This window comes from Schistocerca nitens, chromosome 5, assembly GCF_023898315.1.
Source record: "Schistocerca nitens isolate TAMUIC-IGC-003100 chromosome 5, iqSchNite1.1, whole genome shotgun sequence".
Taxonomy (NCBI): domain Eukaryota; kingdom Metazoa; phylum Arthropoda; class Insecta; order Orthoptera; family Acrididae; genus Schistocerca; species Schistocerca nitens.
Genome location: NC_064618.1, coordinates 257,941,207 through 257,956,997, shown reverse-complemented (window position 1 = coordinate 257,956,997; position 15,791 = coordinate 257,941,207).

Genomic DNA, 15,791 nt, shown 5'->3' with positions numbered 1-15,791 from the left:
AGGGCCCGAAGGACTCAGTACATCCGGAAGCCTTCCGCTGCCGCTTTCTTTCCATCCTTACCACGTGTCAGGGCTCTGGCGTTGTTTACACTGGCAGTTCGATGGTTGCTGGTCGTGTCGGTTATGCTCTCACTCTAGGGTACCACTACAAACAACATTCATTGCCGGCTGGCTGCAGCGTTTTCACTGCTTAGCTGGTCGCCATCTTTCATGTCCTAGAGTATATCTGCTCCTACTCAGGTGGGCCCTTCGTTATCTCTAGCGACTCCCTGAGCAGTTTACGAGCTATCAACCAGTGTTTCCCTCGCTCTCGTCTGGTGCTAGCTATTGAGGAGTCTCTCCATACTCTTGCCCGTTGCGGCTTCTCTGTGGTCTTTGTGTGGACCCCGGGCCATGTTGGGATACTAGACAATGAACATCTAGACCGCCTGGCCAAGCAGGCCACCAGTAAACCATCTCTGGACTTTGGCCTCCTGGAGACTGATTTGTGATCATTCTTACTCCGCAAAAATTTCGTGCTTTGGGACGGTACATGGCGCGATCTGACCACACCTAATAAACTCCATGCTATCAAGGAAATGACGACTGTGTGGCGGTCATCCAAGCGAGCCACTCACAGAGACTCAGCTGTCCTTTGTCGACTCCACATTCTACATCTACATCCATCTACATATACATCCATACTCCGCAAGCCACCTGACGGTGTGTGGCGGAGGGTACCCTGAGTACCTCTATCGGTTCTCCCTTCTATTCCAGTCTCGTATTGTTCGTGGAAAGAAGGATTGTCGGTATGCTTCTGTGTGGGCTCTAATCTCTCTGATTTTATCCTCTTGGTCTCTTCGCGAGATATACGTAGGAGGGAGCAATATACTGCTTGACTCTTCGGTGAAGGTATGCTCTCGAAACATTATCAAAAGCCCGTACCGAGCTACTGAGCGTCTCTCCTGCAGAGTGTTCCACTGGAGTTTATCTATCATCTCCGCCTAACGCTGTCGCGATTACTAAATGATCATGTAATGAAGCGCGCTGCTCTTCGTTGGATCTACTCTATCTCTTATATCAATCCTATCTGGTATGGATCCCACACTGCTGAGCAGTATTCAAGCAGTGGGCGAACAAGCGTACTGTAACCTACTTCCTTTGTTTTCGGATTGCATTTCCATCCCCATCGACGCGCAGGTCGCCGAAGTGGCGTCAACTTGAAAGACCTGCACCAGGCGAACGGTCTACCCGACGGGAGGCCCTAGCCACACGACATTTCATTTCATTTCCTTAGGATTCTTCAAATGAATCTCAGTCTGGCATCTGCTTTACCGACGATCAACTTTATATGATCATTCCATTTTAAATCACTCCTAATGCGTAATCCCAGATAATTTATGGAATTAACTGCTTCCAGTTGCTGACCTGCTATTTTGTAGCTAAATGATAAGGGATCTTTCTTTCTATGTATTCACAGCACACAGCACTTGTCCACATTGACATTCAATTGCCATTCCATGCACCATGCGTCAATTCGCTGGAGATACTCCTGCATTTCAGTACAATTTTCCATTGTTACAACCTCTCGATACACCACAGCATCATCTGCAAAAAGCCTCAGTGAACTTCCGATGTCATCCACAAGGTCATTTATGTATATTGTGAATAGCAACGGTCCTATGACACTCCCCTGCGGCACACCTGAAATCACTCTTACTTCGGAAGACTTCTCTCCATTGAGAATGACATGCTGCGTTCTGTTATCTAGGAACTCTTCAATCCAATCGCACAATTGGTCTGATAGTCTATATGCTCTTACTTTGTTCATTAAACGACTGTGGGGAACTGTAACCAACGCCTTGCGGAAGTCAAGAAACACGGCATCTACCTGTGAACCCGTGTCTATGGCCCTTTGAGTCTCGTGGACGAATAGCGCGAGCTGGGTTTCACACGACCTTCTTTTTCGAAACCCATGCTGATTCCTACAGAGTAGATTTCTAGTCTCCAGGAAAGTCATTATACTCGAACATTATACGTGTTCCAAAATTCTACAACTGATCGACGTTAGAGATATAGGTCTATAGTTCTGCACATCTGTTCGACGTCCCTTCTTGAAAACGGGGATGACCTGTGCCGTTTTCCAATCCTTTGGAACGCTACGCTCTTCTAGAGGCCTACGGTACACCGCTGCAAGAAGGGGGGCAAGTTCCTTCGCGTACTCTGTGTAAAATCGAACTGGTATCCCATCAGGTCCAGCGGCCTTTCCTCTTTTGAGCGATTTTAATTGTTTCTCTATCCCTCTGTCGTCTATTTCGATACCTACCATTTTGTCATCTGTGCGACAATCTAGAGAAGGAACTACAGTGCAGTCTTCCTCTGTGAAACAGCTTTGGAAAAAGACATTTAGTATTTCGGCCTTTAGTCTGTCATCCTCTGTTTCAGTACCATTTTGGTCACAGAGTGTCTGGACATTTTGTTTTGATCCACCTACCGCTTTGACATAATACCAGAATTTCTTAGGATTTTCTGCCAAGTCAGTACATAGATCTTTACTTTCGAATTCATTGAACGCCTCTCGCATAGCCCTCCTCACACTACATTTCGCTTCGCGTAATTTTTGTTTGTCTACAAGGCTTTGGCTATGTTTATGTTTGCTGTGAAGTTCCCTTTGCTTCCCCAGCAGTTTTCTAACTCGGTTGTTGGACCACGGTGGCTCTTTTCCATCTCTTACGATCTTGCTTGGCACATACTCATCTAAACATACTCATCTAACGCATATTGTACGATGGTTTTGAACTTTGTCCACTGATCCTCAACACTATCTGTACTTAAAACAAAACTTTTGTGTTGAGCCGTCAGGTACTCTGTAATCTGCTTTTTGTCACTTTTGCTAAACAGAAAAATCTTCCTACCTTTTTTAATATTTCTATTTACGGCTGAAACCATCAATGCAGTAACCGCTTTATGATCGCTGATTCCCTGTTCTGCGTTAACTGTTTCAAATAGTTTGGGTCTGTTTGTCACCAGAAGGTCTAATATGTTATCGCCACGAGTCGGTTCTCTGTTTAACTGCTCAAGGTAATTTTCAGATAAAGCACTTAAAAGAATTTCACTGGATTCTTTGTCCCCGCCACCCGTTATGAACGTTAGAGTCTCCCAGTCTATATCCCGCAAATTAAAATCTCCACCCAGAACTATAACATGGTGGGGAAATCTACTCGAAATATATTCCAAATTATCCTTCAGGTGCTCAGCCACAACAGCTGCTGAGCCAGGGGGCCTATAGAGACATCCAATTACCATGTCGGAGCCTGCTTCAACCGTGACCTTCACCCAAATTAATTCACATTTCGGATCTCCGTCAATTTCCTTCGATACTATTGCACTGATTATCGCTATAAACACGCCTCCCCCTTCACTGTCCAGCCTGTCTCTGCGGTATACATTCCAGTCTGAGTTTAGGATTTCATTACTGTTTACGTCTGGTTTCAGCCAACTTTCTGTCCCTAGTACTATATGGGCGTTGTGACCGTTTATTAATGAGAGCAGTTCTGGGACCTTTCTATAGACGCTCCTGCAGTTTACTATTAGCACATTAATATTGTTATTCCCTGTAGCATTTTTCCTACTCCTACCTTGCCGCGTCTCGGGAGGCGTCTTGTCGGACCTAGCGAGGGAATTCTCTAACCTAAAAAACCCACATGTGCACTCCACACGTACTCCGCTACCCTTGTAGCCGCTTCCGGCGTGTAGTGCACGCCTGACCTATTCAGGGGGACCCTACAATTCTCCACCCGATAGCGGAGGTCGAGAAATTTGCACCCCAGATCTCCGCAGAATCGTCTGAGCCTCTGGTTTAAGCCTTCCACTCGGCTCCAAACCAGAGAACCGCGATCGGTTCTGGGAACGATACTACAAATAGTTAGGTCTGATTCCACCCCGCGAGCGAGGCTTTCCGCCTTCACCAATTCCGCCAACCGCCTGTACGAACCGAGGATGACCTCTGAACCCAGACGGTAGGAGTCATTGGTGCCGACACGAGCAACAATTTGCTGTCGGGTGCACCCACTGCTCTCTATCGCCGCCGGCAGGGCCTCCTCCACATCTCGGATGAGACCCCCCGGCAAGCAGACAGAGTGAACACTGGCCTTCTTCCCCGACCTTTCCGCTATTTCCCTAAGGGGCTCCATCACCCGCCTAACGTTGGAGCTCCCAATAACTAATAAACCCCTCCCCCCGTGTGCCTGCTCGGACCTTGCTGAAGGAGCGGCAACATGTCCACTCACAGGCAGAGCGGGCGATGCCACACGGCCAGCCTCCACATTTACCCTCCGCCTCGTGCGCCGCGAACGCCGCTGAACCCGCCACTCCCCTTGGGGAGAGGGTGGCCCAACCGCGCCCGGTACCCGCGAAGATGTCTCGACAGCAGGGACAGTGGGTGAAGCATGTAACACCTGGGGTGTACCATGCGACGCACTAGACTCCCCACTGCCGCTACACTCCGAGGCAGCAGCCAGAAGACGGCTGACCGCGGTTATCAACACGTTCAGCTGTTCACGAACAGTGGCCAGCTCCTCTTGCGTCCGTACACAGCAGTCACACATCCTATCCATCCTAAGAAGTCAATTTACTGTAGAGAGTTAATCAATTTTTAACTAGATTGCTAATTCACTAAAGGCTGCTGATAGTTGACTAAACTGTGGTTGCTAGCCACTTCTTGTAGAAAACAATGAAAATAGCACTACCTGTCTCTGGACTGTATTGAAAACCAACACTAGCACTACTGGCACTATGGTTGACTAAAGGGACTCTCTCTGACTGTATTCAAAACAAACACGAAATCTATGGAACACTATTACTATCACTCGACAATTAAATTGACCACACCCAGCTGAGGCACAGTTATTTACTGCATCGTGAGGACCCGCCTCTATGTCGCTGCGGGGTGGCTTTGACGGTGGTTCACATTTTATTGTCCTGTCCCCTTTTAGCTGTGCTCAGGCAGACATTTGCGCTGCCTGATACGCTCCCTGCCCTTTTAACAGATGACACTTCCATGACAGGCTTAGTTTTGCATTTTATTCGGGCAGGGGGCTTTTATCACTTAATCTAAGTGTTTGTCTTTTTTGTGTTGAGTCTGCCCTTGGCCTCCGATTTTAGACTGAGTTTTTAAAGTGTTTCTCGGTGGTTGGCTTTTCCTTTTGTGTCTCTATGGTCGGCCAACCACTGTCACACTCTGTGTGATTTTAATTCCTTTTGTCTGGTCTCTGTCTAAGTCTTTCTTGTCCTGTGTCATCTGCCGTCTTTTCCATTGTTCTTTTTTATTCTGTGTGGGTGTTTGAAATTTTGGAAGAAGGGACCAATGACTATAGCTGTCTGGTCCCTTCAATCCCACAAACCAACCAACCACTTCATACAAAGGGGGTGGAGAGGGGCTGGAACACGGTCATCTATTGCTAACTGCTGCTACGAATCTACAGTGAGACCTTGGGAAGTTACCTTAGCGGATGCACCATGCCGCGTCATTACACTATCATGTAAATGATGTCACTTCGCTCAAAACAAGATTTGCTAGCTATTCGAGGAGTGGCATAGTTACCAGATGGACGAGCACAAGCAGATGATGAGATAGGAGAAGGAATGTAGAGTTCTGTATGTAAGGGAAAATGTGACCTAATAGTCATGGGACATAGGATCGCCGTAGTAGGGGAAGGAATAGAAGAAAGTGTTATGGGGGACTACGCGACCGGTGGGAAGAATGAAAGAGGAGAAAGGTTAATTATCTGCAATTTCAAGCAGTAGCAGCGAATATACTGTTCAAAATTAATAGAAACAGGAGGTATACTTTGAAAAGGCCTGGATCACGGAAGATTCCATCTGTATTACGTCATGATCAGACAAATACACACTGACTATCAGTTCAACTTGCTCGTATACGATATATCTAATTACTAACTAAAATTGAACACAATTACCATTAATAACCACTGATAACGATTAGCCTCATAATGTATATTCGAGAGAGAGAGAGCAGTTCTAGGAGTTTTCCAAATCGTTTCATAACTTTGAACGTCGAGAATGCTTTGTATATGTGAGAAATTCAAGTCTCACCATAGTTCGTAGTCTAACATTGAAACCACGCCCGCAAATACCTATATCTGCATATGACTATTATGAATGTAATGAGCATGACTCAATGTATGGGAATTGTATTAAAATTTAGTATGTGGCTTTCAGAAATGATTTATCTTACGTGGTAGGCAAGTTACTTGGAAGGCAAATTTCTCTCTTTTGCTCTTCTTTTTAAGAAAATTATATTTTGCTTCATGATATCTAGTTCTTAATCCAGTATTTTAGAGCAAAATATTACAAACAGAACAACAAGTTACTGTGCAAAAGTTACATAATTTTGTTACTTAAAAGTATCAGACAAGTTTGTTCACTGAAGAAGAACACTGCAGAAAGGAGTTAAGGATTAATTCTTAAATATGCTGGAAGTTTTTCTGTGTAAGCAGCAGCTCAGAATTAGGATTTTTCACTCTTGTGATCTTTGTGTCCTTTGTTATGTTTTCCACTTTGTCAGGTTTAGATACCATGATGCTGTTTGGTAAAGTCCCGAGAGCCGAACCATTAACTCCAGTAAGATGCACAGAGTACAATTTACCAGGTCACACAGCCCCATGTAGTAAGTCATGTAATTCCTTGAGTACGCCACTAAAAAGGACATTTCACGATTTGATGTTAGTAGTGTGCTTGGCTTAGGTGTGGAATCCATGGACATAAAGACAATTTAGGAATAGGCCAGACTAACCATCATTTTATCTTGTAAATAGGAATTTATATGTGTTCTCCAAACATTTCCTAAATTTGGTGGATTCGCCGGCTCTCTGAAGTCTCGAATCGACATACGAGCATATGATTATAGCTGATGACATGACCATATATTTTATTTACAATAATTCCTCCACTGTGAAATTTAAGCGGATGCTTTCGTTTTCAAACGTGTCACTTCTTCAGCTTACTCCTACCCATCATACGAATGGTAGTCACACTCTCGCACATACGTTTGCAACTAAATCCCCAAACAGTAATTTCTATCTCGCAAATATCCGCATCTGACATGTCCGCCCTTGATATCATTTTCTTGACGTACTAGTTAGACTGCCCCGGAAAAACACTGCAACTGGTTACATATCGAGACACACATGGATGACGCACGGCCACCTATTGCGACGTGAGGACCCACCTTTATGTCGCTGCGGCTCCGTTTTGACGGTGGCCCACATTTTATTGGACTGTCCACTTTTAGCTGTGATCAGGCAGACGTTCGCACTGCCTGACACGCTCCCTGCCCTTTTCACAGATGACTCTGCCTTGGTGGACTTAGTTTTGCGTTTTATTCGGGCAGGGTTTTTTATCATTTAATCTGAGAGTTTTTGTTTTATTGTGTTGATTCTGGCCTTGGCCTCCGATTTGAAACTGTGTTTTTTAATGTGTTCTCGGTGGTTGGCTTTTCCTTTTTTATCTCTATGGTCGGCCAACCACCGTCACACTCTGTGTGATTTTAATTTGTTTTGTCTGATCTCTAAGTATTTCTTGTCCTGTGTCGTCTGCCGTCTTTTCTGTTGTTCGTTTTTTATTCTCAGTGGGTGGTTTTAGTTTTTTGGAAAAAAGGACCGATGACCGTAGCAGTCTGGTCCCTTTAATCCCATAAACCAACCAACCAACATATCGAGACTTTGTAGGCATTAATTTATCTGAACTTTCAACAGAGGTGCAAGAAATAGTTTGTGGGATTGTGGGAAGTCTTCTATTTTCTTCTCGGATAATGAAAAACTTCATGGATTTGCTAACAAACTATATGATAAATATGCTCTCCTAAGACCAACAAAGCAAGAAAGAAACCTGCACCTTGGCTAACTGAAGACATAAAACAGCTTATGGATCCCAAAGACGATGCTCATCGGGCATACAAACTACGCCCCATGCCTGAAAATCGTCCTGCTTACAAGCAGAAGTGGAAGAGAATCGTTGAAGCTGTGGGAAATGCAAAACTTGGGCATGCCTGTGCATTAACCGGCAACAGAAATAGACCACTTGTCCCTATGGAAAACCCTGCGTGGTCTCGGTATGGACAAAGTAAAAGCAGCAGCTGCTCCCATTGTTCGAGATGAAGAACTGAACCGGTGCAGCACATTACCTACAACCACATACGGAACAGAGACTGGTTGATTACTACATGTGGGTGAACTACTGTAGCCACAAAAAATTCTGTCTAAAACATGTTACTTGCATTACCGTCAAAAAAGCCATCATGCATATCAGCTCAGCACCTACTGAACATTATATCTTCAACCACTTCTTAACCGCAAATACTTCTCCCTAAGGCCTGGAAAAGTGACTAGTCAAGCCACTATCAAAAAAGGACAATGCCACAGCACCCTCTGATTACCGACCTAGTTGCATTCTCCCTGTGCTGTCCATAGCTTTAGAGTACCTGTATATAGCCCACGACCAGCCAGCAGACTACCAACTAGAAACAACCTACAAGGCGGATACCAGTCTGATTTATGTAAACATCGCAGCACAACATCTGCCTTAATAAAGATAACAGATGACCTGAAGCTTGCCATGGATACACAAGAGGGAATTATCATGTGCTCCTTAGACTACAGCTAAGCCTTTGACTCTGTCGACTTCGACATTTTAAACTTAGCAGCTTAAATTTCTCGATAGGTGCAGTGGTTTCGCTTATACCTGACGTTCCGCCAGCATTGCGTCATGTTCGCACCATAAAGTCACAGAGGAGGCAGAGAGTATCAGGCGTCCCCCTAGGTTCGGTATTGGGTCCTACACTTTTTCTTTTTACATAAATTATGTGTCATCAGTTCTGATTTACCAAAGTCTTTATTTGCAAGTTCAGTCACGTGATAGGTACGATAGGCAATAATGTCTCTATCAACAAAACTTTCAAGTCCACCAACACTAGGTACACCTGTACCACCACGTACAATAGCTACAGTAAGCCAACCATTACCATGTGTAAATGTATCATACCACATGTACACTGATGACCTCCAGTTGAATCTAAGTATAACATCAACAAACCTGAGGACAGCTATCGAGAATCTGAATACCGACCTGTGTGCACTGTCAAAATGTGAACAGGATATAAGGTTAAAGCTCGACCAGTTCAAAACCTAAGCGATACTGGTTGATCATTCTAGGCTCACTGGCCCCTAATATCGGGAATCCCTACCATCTTTAATTCTAAAAGGGACAAATATCAACCCTTTTCCTTCATGAAAGAGTCTAGGAGTAATAATAAACGAAAATCTAAATTACAGTGAGCACGTAACCACAGTGAGCAAGCCCACATCAGCATCTCTCCATGCCCTACAAAAATACAAAGGCTATTCCCTCTTGACCTTCAAAAGAAACTTGTACAAATACTTATACTTCCAATTACTGATTACAACGATGTTCTACTGCAACGGCTTTCCAAGGGAAATTTACTGGTTACGAATGCCAGTGTTCGCCATATCTATGATGTTAGAATCTTTGATCATATTTCGCCCTGAAATACACAGCTGTGTCTTCTCAGGTCAGTAACCAGTAAATTCAGTTCAGAACCCAGATGTAAAGTAGATGTTAAAACAGATGTAAATAGTGGCGGTACAGCGCTGACAAAGTAGAACATGGGCTAAGTGTCGCAACAGTATCGGATTGTTAAGGTTTATTGTGTTTCTTTCACGTGACACTGACTCAAAGTCGCACTAATCGGATGCAAGACAAGTCATTGACCCTGACTACATGTAATTAAAGTGCTGCAGGTTTGGCGAGATGTACTGAATACGATAGCTGAAAATTCGTTAAAGATATCAGACCAGGATAGAGATTTGACATAATGCGAGAACGTCTTAAGTACTAGAGAGAGTTTTATGCAGTTTCAGAGCTAAATTAAGAGCGTAGCTAAAAGGCGACTCTGATCCAGGAATTAAGTCCATAGTATCGAAGAGTTCATGAAGTAGGGCCAATGGCTACTTGTGGTCTCACAGTGTGAGAGGTAATTGTGAGTTGAGATACTGAGGTTTTATATGAAGTATTGAGGACTAATTAAGAAGATGGTGATTTATATGATGTATCATGCATGTTTATTGATTTATTGATGGATGAATTTCGTGAGGGTGTAACTGTGTCTTTGAGGCGTAGAGTTTTTTCCAGTCAATACATACGAGAACACAACCACAGTAATGCTGACATTGACTTCTTTCTTTTGTAAATAGTTTTAGTGCCGGAGAGAGCGTGACGGTGCTTGTGTAGGTTAAAGCTGCTCGTGTATTAACGATGTACATGAAAATTTTTTCGCGTTTTCGTGATTAGTTTTCAGAGGTATGTGATGTGATGATATGAAAATGTGTGGGATGCGGTTTATTGGAAGAACTAGCGAGGCCAGGCTAACGTGATGCATTCCTGATCCCTATTTCGTTCATATGATATGAAAGGATAAAGCTGCTAACAAAACTATAAAGAAAGATCTGAAGTGAGAATAATGCAAACAAGGACAGAGAAACTGTGTCTGTGAGGCAGTGAACTACAAGTATATGTAGAGGATACAGGGATAACAAAGTATGAAAGGTATTCCCCAAAGACAAAAAACGATTCAACGTTCAGGAATTATTCGAATGCGACGGAAATCGGTAGATATGATGTACATGTACAGAAAAAGAAAACAAATTCAGAAAAAGTTTGGGTGATTTATTCATGGGAAAGAGCTTCACAAACTGAGCAAGTCAACAACGCATTGGTCCTCCTCTAGCCCTTATGCAAGCGGTTACTAGGCTTGGCATTGACTGATAGATTTTTTGGATGTCCTCCTGAGGTATAACGTGTCATATTCTGTCCAAATGTCGTGTTATATTGTCAAAATGCCCAGCTGGTTGGAGGGCCTTGCCCATAATGCTCCAAATGTTCTCAATTGGGGAGAGATCCGTTGAATTTGGTAGCCTACGTAGTGTTTGACATGCACGAAGACGAGCAGTAGAAACCCTCGCCGTGTGCTAACTGGCATTGTCGTGCTGAAATGTAAGCCCAGGATGGTTGTCATCAAAGGCAACAAAACGGTGCCTTACTATCGTCGACGTATCTCTGAGCTGTAAGGCTTCCGCGGATGACTACCAAAGGGAGCCTTCTATGAAAAAGAAAATGGCGCCCCGGGCCTCACTCCTGGCTGTCGGACCGTAAAGTGGGCAACAGTGAGGTTGGTACCTCATTGCTGTCTGGGCCGCCTCCAGACATTTATTCGCTACTCACTGGGGCTCAGTTCGAAGCAGAACTCCAGTCAATGAGATACCACCCGAATGAGTGTCTAGAGACGAGTTAAACAGCGGTGGAATACCAACGGTCCAACAACAAGGAATGCTGGTCTGGGATACCTTTTCTTTTCATAGCAGGACCCATTTGGTTATCAACTGTGGCGCCCTTACACCACAGTGGTGCGCCGACGACATTTTGCTCCCCGTTTTGTGACCCTTCATGGCAAGCCAACCTGGGCTTACATTTCAGCAAGACGATGCCCGACCACACACAGCGAGGGTTTCTATTGATTGTCTTCGTGCTTGCCAAACCATACCTTGGCCAGCAAGGTAGCCATACCTGTCTCTCATCGAGAACGTTTGGAGTTTTATGGGCAGGGCCCTCCAACCATTTAGGAATTTCGAAGATGTAACGCGCCAATTGGACAGAGTATGGCACAGTATCCCTTAGGAGGACATCAGATATTTCTGTCAAACAATGTCAACCTGAATAACTGCTTCCTTAAGGGTCGGAGGTGGTTGCTCAGTTTATCAAGCTCTTTCTCTTGAGTAAAACATACACTTGCTCAGTTTATCAAGCTCTTTCTCTTGAGTAAAACATACACTTTTTCTGAAATTGGTATAATTTGAAACTTTGCAAAGGCAAAGGTACCGAGTTCGAGTCTCGGTCCGGCACACAGTTTTAATCTGCCAGGAAGTTTCAAATCAGCGCACACTCCGCCGCAGGGTGAAAATTTCATTAGTGTGTTGCTTTTTTCGTCTGAGAGTGTGTTTAGGAGTGTTTACCATGGACTCAAGATGTAGAATGTGAAGTGTAGGAACAACTTTAGTACATTAGTGAGTCTTTTTCCGGAAGCAGCAAATCTATAGGGTTGAATTCTCCCTGAGGAGGGACGAAATGTAGGAGCCTATGTCACAGCCGCAGTCCAGTCGTCACCAGGGTTGAGCTGGTGACAACAACCTGCCTGATCAGCTACAGCGAGACATTTTCATACAGAACATTTCTGAATTATCAGCCGGACAGCGACCAGGTTTCAAGAAGCTTCTGTGGTTCAATGCACTAGGATATAGCAACAGTCAGTCGTAAGTACGGCCTTTGTTGAGACGTTATCACATAAGGTATATCGCGGCTCCTCCCGCACAGTCAGCTTTGGATAGCTGCATTTAAACCCTCTGCCCAACTGAATACATCATCGATATGACAGAGACATGAATGGCGCCTTCTGTTTTTCATTTGGCACCATGAGATGTGCTGAAGTTACCATGGAGGCTATGCTGTAATTGTAACTCTAGGCCACAAACTGCAACCGAGTTCTGACTGCCTGGGTCATCAACAGCCAACACATAGCCACCATATCTATAAAGACTTGTCCCCATTGTATCTTTCAACCACCACTCGCCTGGTACTGCTGTCCCACTGACGGTCCAGAGCTATGTCAAGTGCTCTGCCTGTAACCACTGAGTCAGCATCTGCTGTGTCAGCATTCTCCATGTACGATGTCTGCCTTCCAGCCATGTACGTATGCTGCAGGCCGTTTTCCTATTCCTACCTCGCCTGCCACACCAAAAAGAAATGTTACAAGACAACAGCCACATCAGAGACGAAGATGCGTTAATATAATGGTCCAAATTACATGAAATTACAAAGAAGTGTTTTGTTCACAATCTTATTTCTGATTCAGTCACTGTCCTATGCCGATACATTGTGCAGCCTTCTGTAGTTCCTCTTCCCATCATAAGAACCAAGATACCAGGTCGCCCCATGTGGAACTCCATCACCACCTGGCAGACACTAAGATAGCTCTCAAAACCCATTAGTGGTCATTGCACAACGTGCTCGCTACATCGAAATAGCTCACAATATATACTGTGACGTCCTATGAGGAACACTAGACCGTAGAACATTCTCACATACCACTAGTACCTGAAGGACTCTAGCTTACCTATTTTTTTGGTAAAATACTTCGCATAATTATTGATCATTTTGTATTTCTCTGTTTAGGTTAATAATCAGCCACATGACTTCTTCACAAAGTGCTATCAACTAACTGATTTTGTGAGTATTTGTTAATGATAAGGGGCACTGGTAGCACAAAACATTGTCACATATAATAAGTCGTAAAAAAATGACCACTGCTATTGTTCGCAGACCATGTATGTTGACTTTAACAGTTATTTAACAATAATATTGCTACTGGAAAACTGTATAAAACTGTTATAGACTGGAGACCTAAAGATTGATTGTTACTCTTCACAAAAATCGGAATACAGAAGTAGATACAATGGTATTAAGAAGAATTGGGGGGAAAGGTGTCTTCTCCCTCTGTAGTTATTTGATTGATTAATATTTACAGAAAGTACGATACAAAAAAAAAATAAAAGTGGTATGAAAGATATTAAAATTCATGATAACCAAATTCAAAATTTTCAGTCTGTTCGTTAGATGATAGGCTAAGCATATTCTGGAAAGGATGAGAACTATAGGTTAAAAATGTTGTCTGATGCACAGGACAACCTCAAATCGAATGTGTGTGTAACGACAAACATTATGATAGGAAACAGAGTACTAATGGTAATAAACGTGTAATACTACTTAGAAAGAAAAATAACAGATAACCAGGGAAGTCTTATGTACTGTAAAAGAAAAATTGCAATGGTCAAATAACCCTTTCGAAACAAGATTAATTTGTTGACAACCACCTTAACACACGAAAAAGAAAAAAGACTCCGTCAAAACATTAATTTGGAAGATTTGTGGCAATGATTGTAAGGGGAACAGTAAAAGAAAAAGAAATTGAAAGCACTAGATATGTAGATAAGGAGAAGAGTCAGAAAACTATCCTGGACCGAAAGAAAATCCAGATAACAAGTACTAAAGTAAATTAAACAGAAAAAGACATTGATTAACTTGATACACTGAAGACGGTCATCTAACCCACCGTAACAGCTTCATAAATAAGCCACCATTCAAGGAAAAATCCTGCGAAAACGATCACGAAGTTGGTCCAGAATATCAATGTAACAAAGTGTTACCAGAGGGATGGACTGTAGCATCTACTGCCGAACGGTAAAGGTGGAGAAAGAAAGAGTTTACAGCTGGTAACGTCTAGAAAGCATCGCCCTTAGTGTGAAGATCACCACATGAGTCATTTCGTTATGTTTTATATGATTGACCAGCACTTTTATAAGGATGACATGGTTTTTACATAATGTAGCCTTGTCTCTATTGACCAGTCCCAACTATTGTTGCTAACATTATGTTTTCCTGTACGTTTCGATTACTCCTCATGATGAACACTGAACGCACAACCATGGTGAAAAAAGACAGTGTTATCTACGCTTCTTGTTCTAGCAAGCCACACACAAAAATTTTCACTCACGTAACAACCGTTCGCATCTTAACAGGCACTGTTCATAAATTTTACCAGCTTTTGGCAGTATTTCTATGGGTACAAATAATTTATTTTCTGTGAATTTACGTTTTCTACTCTCATATTTTTACACTGTTTATAAACAGATATAGACATTAATTAACATGATACACTGAAAAAGGTCATCTCGTAGCATCTACTACCGAACGGTGAAAATGGAGAAAGACAGAGTCTGCTGGTGGTAACGTCTAGAAAGTATCGTCTTTAGTGTGTGATGATCACCACGTGAGGCATTTTGTTATGTTTTATATAATTAAGAATCATTTTTATAAGGATGACATGGTTTTTATATAATGTAGCCTTGTCTCTATTGACCAATCCCAGGTATTGTTGCTAACATTATGTTTTTCTCTACGTTTCGATTACCCCTCATGATAAACACTGGACGTACAACCAGGCTGAAAAAAAGACTATGTTATCTTTGCTTCTTGTTCTAGCAAGTCACACAAAATTTTTCAGTCACGTAACAACCGTTCATATCTTAACAAGCATTGTTCAGAAATTTTACCAGCTTTTAACAGTATTTCTGTGGGTAAAAATAATTTATTTTCGGTGAATTTACCTTTTATATCTCAAAAATTTATACACTGTTTGTAAATGGAAATTACTCTACCTTGCTACAGAGAAGACTCCCCTAGCTTGCACAAAATAACAAACAATATGTTCTCGTAGCAACAGTCTTTTTTAATGTATCTGTAAATCATTAAAATATCGCATGCTGTTAAGTTCTACAGTTCTTCACTAAAAAAGAATCCGTTTACGCCAGTGCAAGTATTTAGTGACCCCTCTACTGTCTCTAAAAACTAATATTAACACTTTTGCTGGAGTCATGGTAATTACGCCTCACTAGCAGAGTTAAGGCAACGTGCATCTCTCTAGCTCGAGCAGGTCCGGCGGCCGTGTGTTCAGGGACTAGCGCTGGCGCTGCAGTTTCGTATCCATCACTGGGTCTCACAGTATTAACGACTCTAGGTCACCGCGCAGTGGCTGGCATTGTGACCACGTAGTCGCCGCAAGACGATATATCACTGTGTTAACAACGCATACATCACTGTACCGTCCG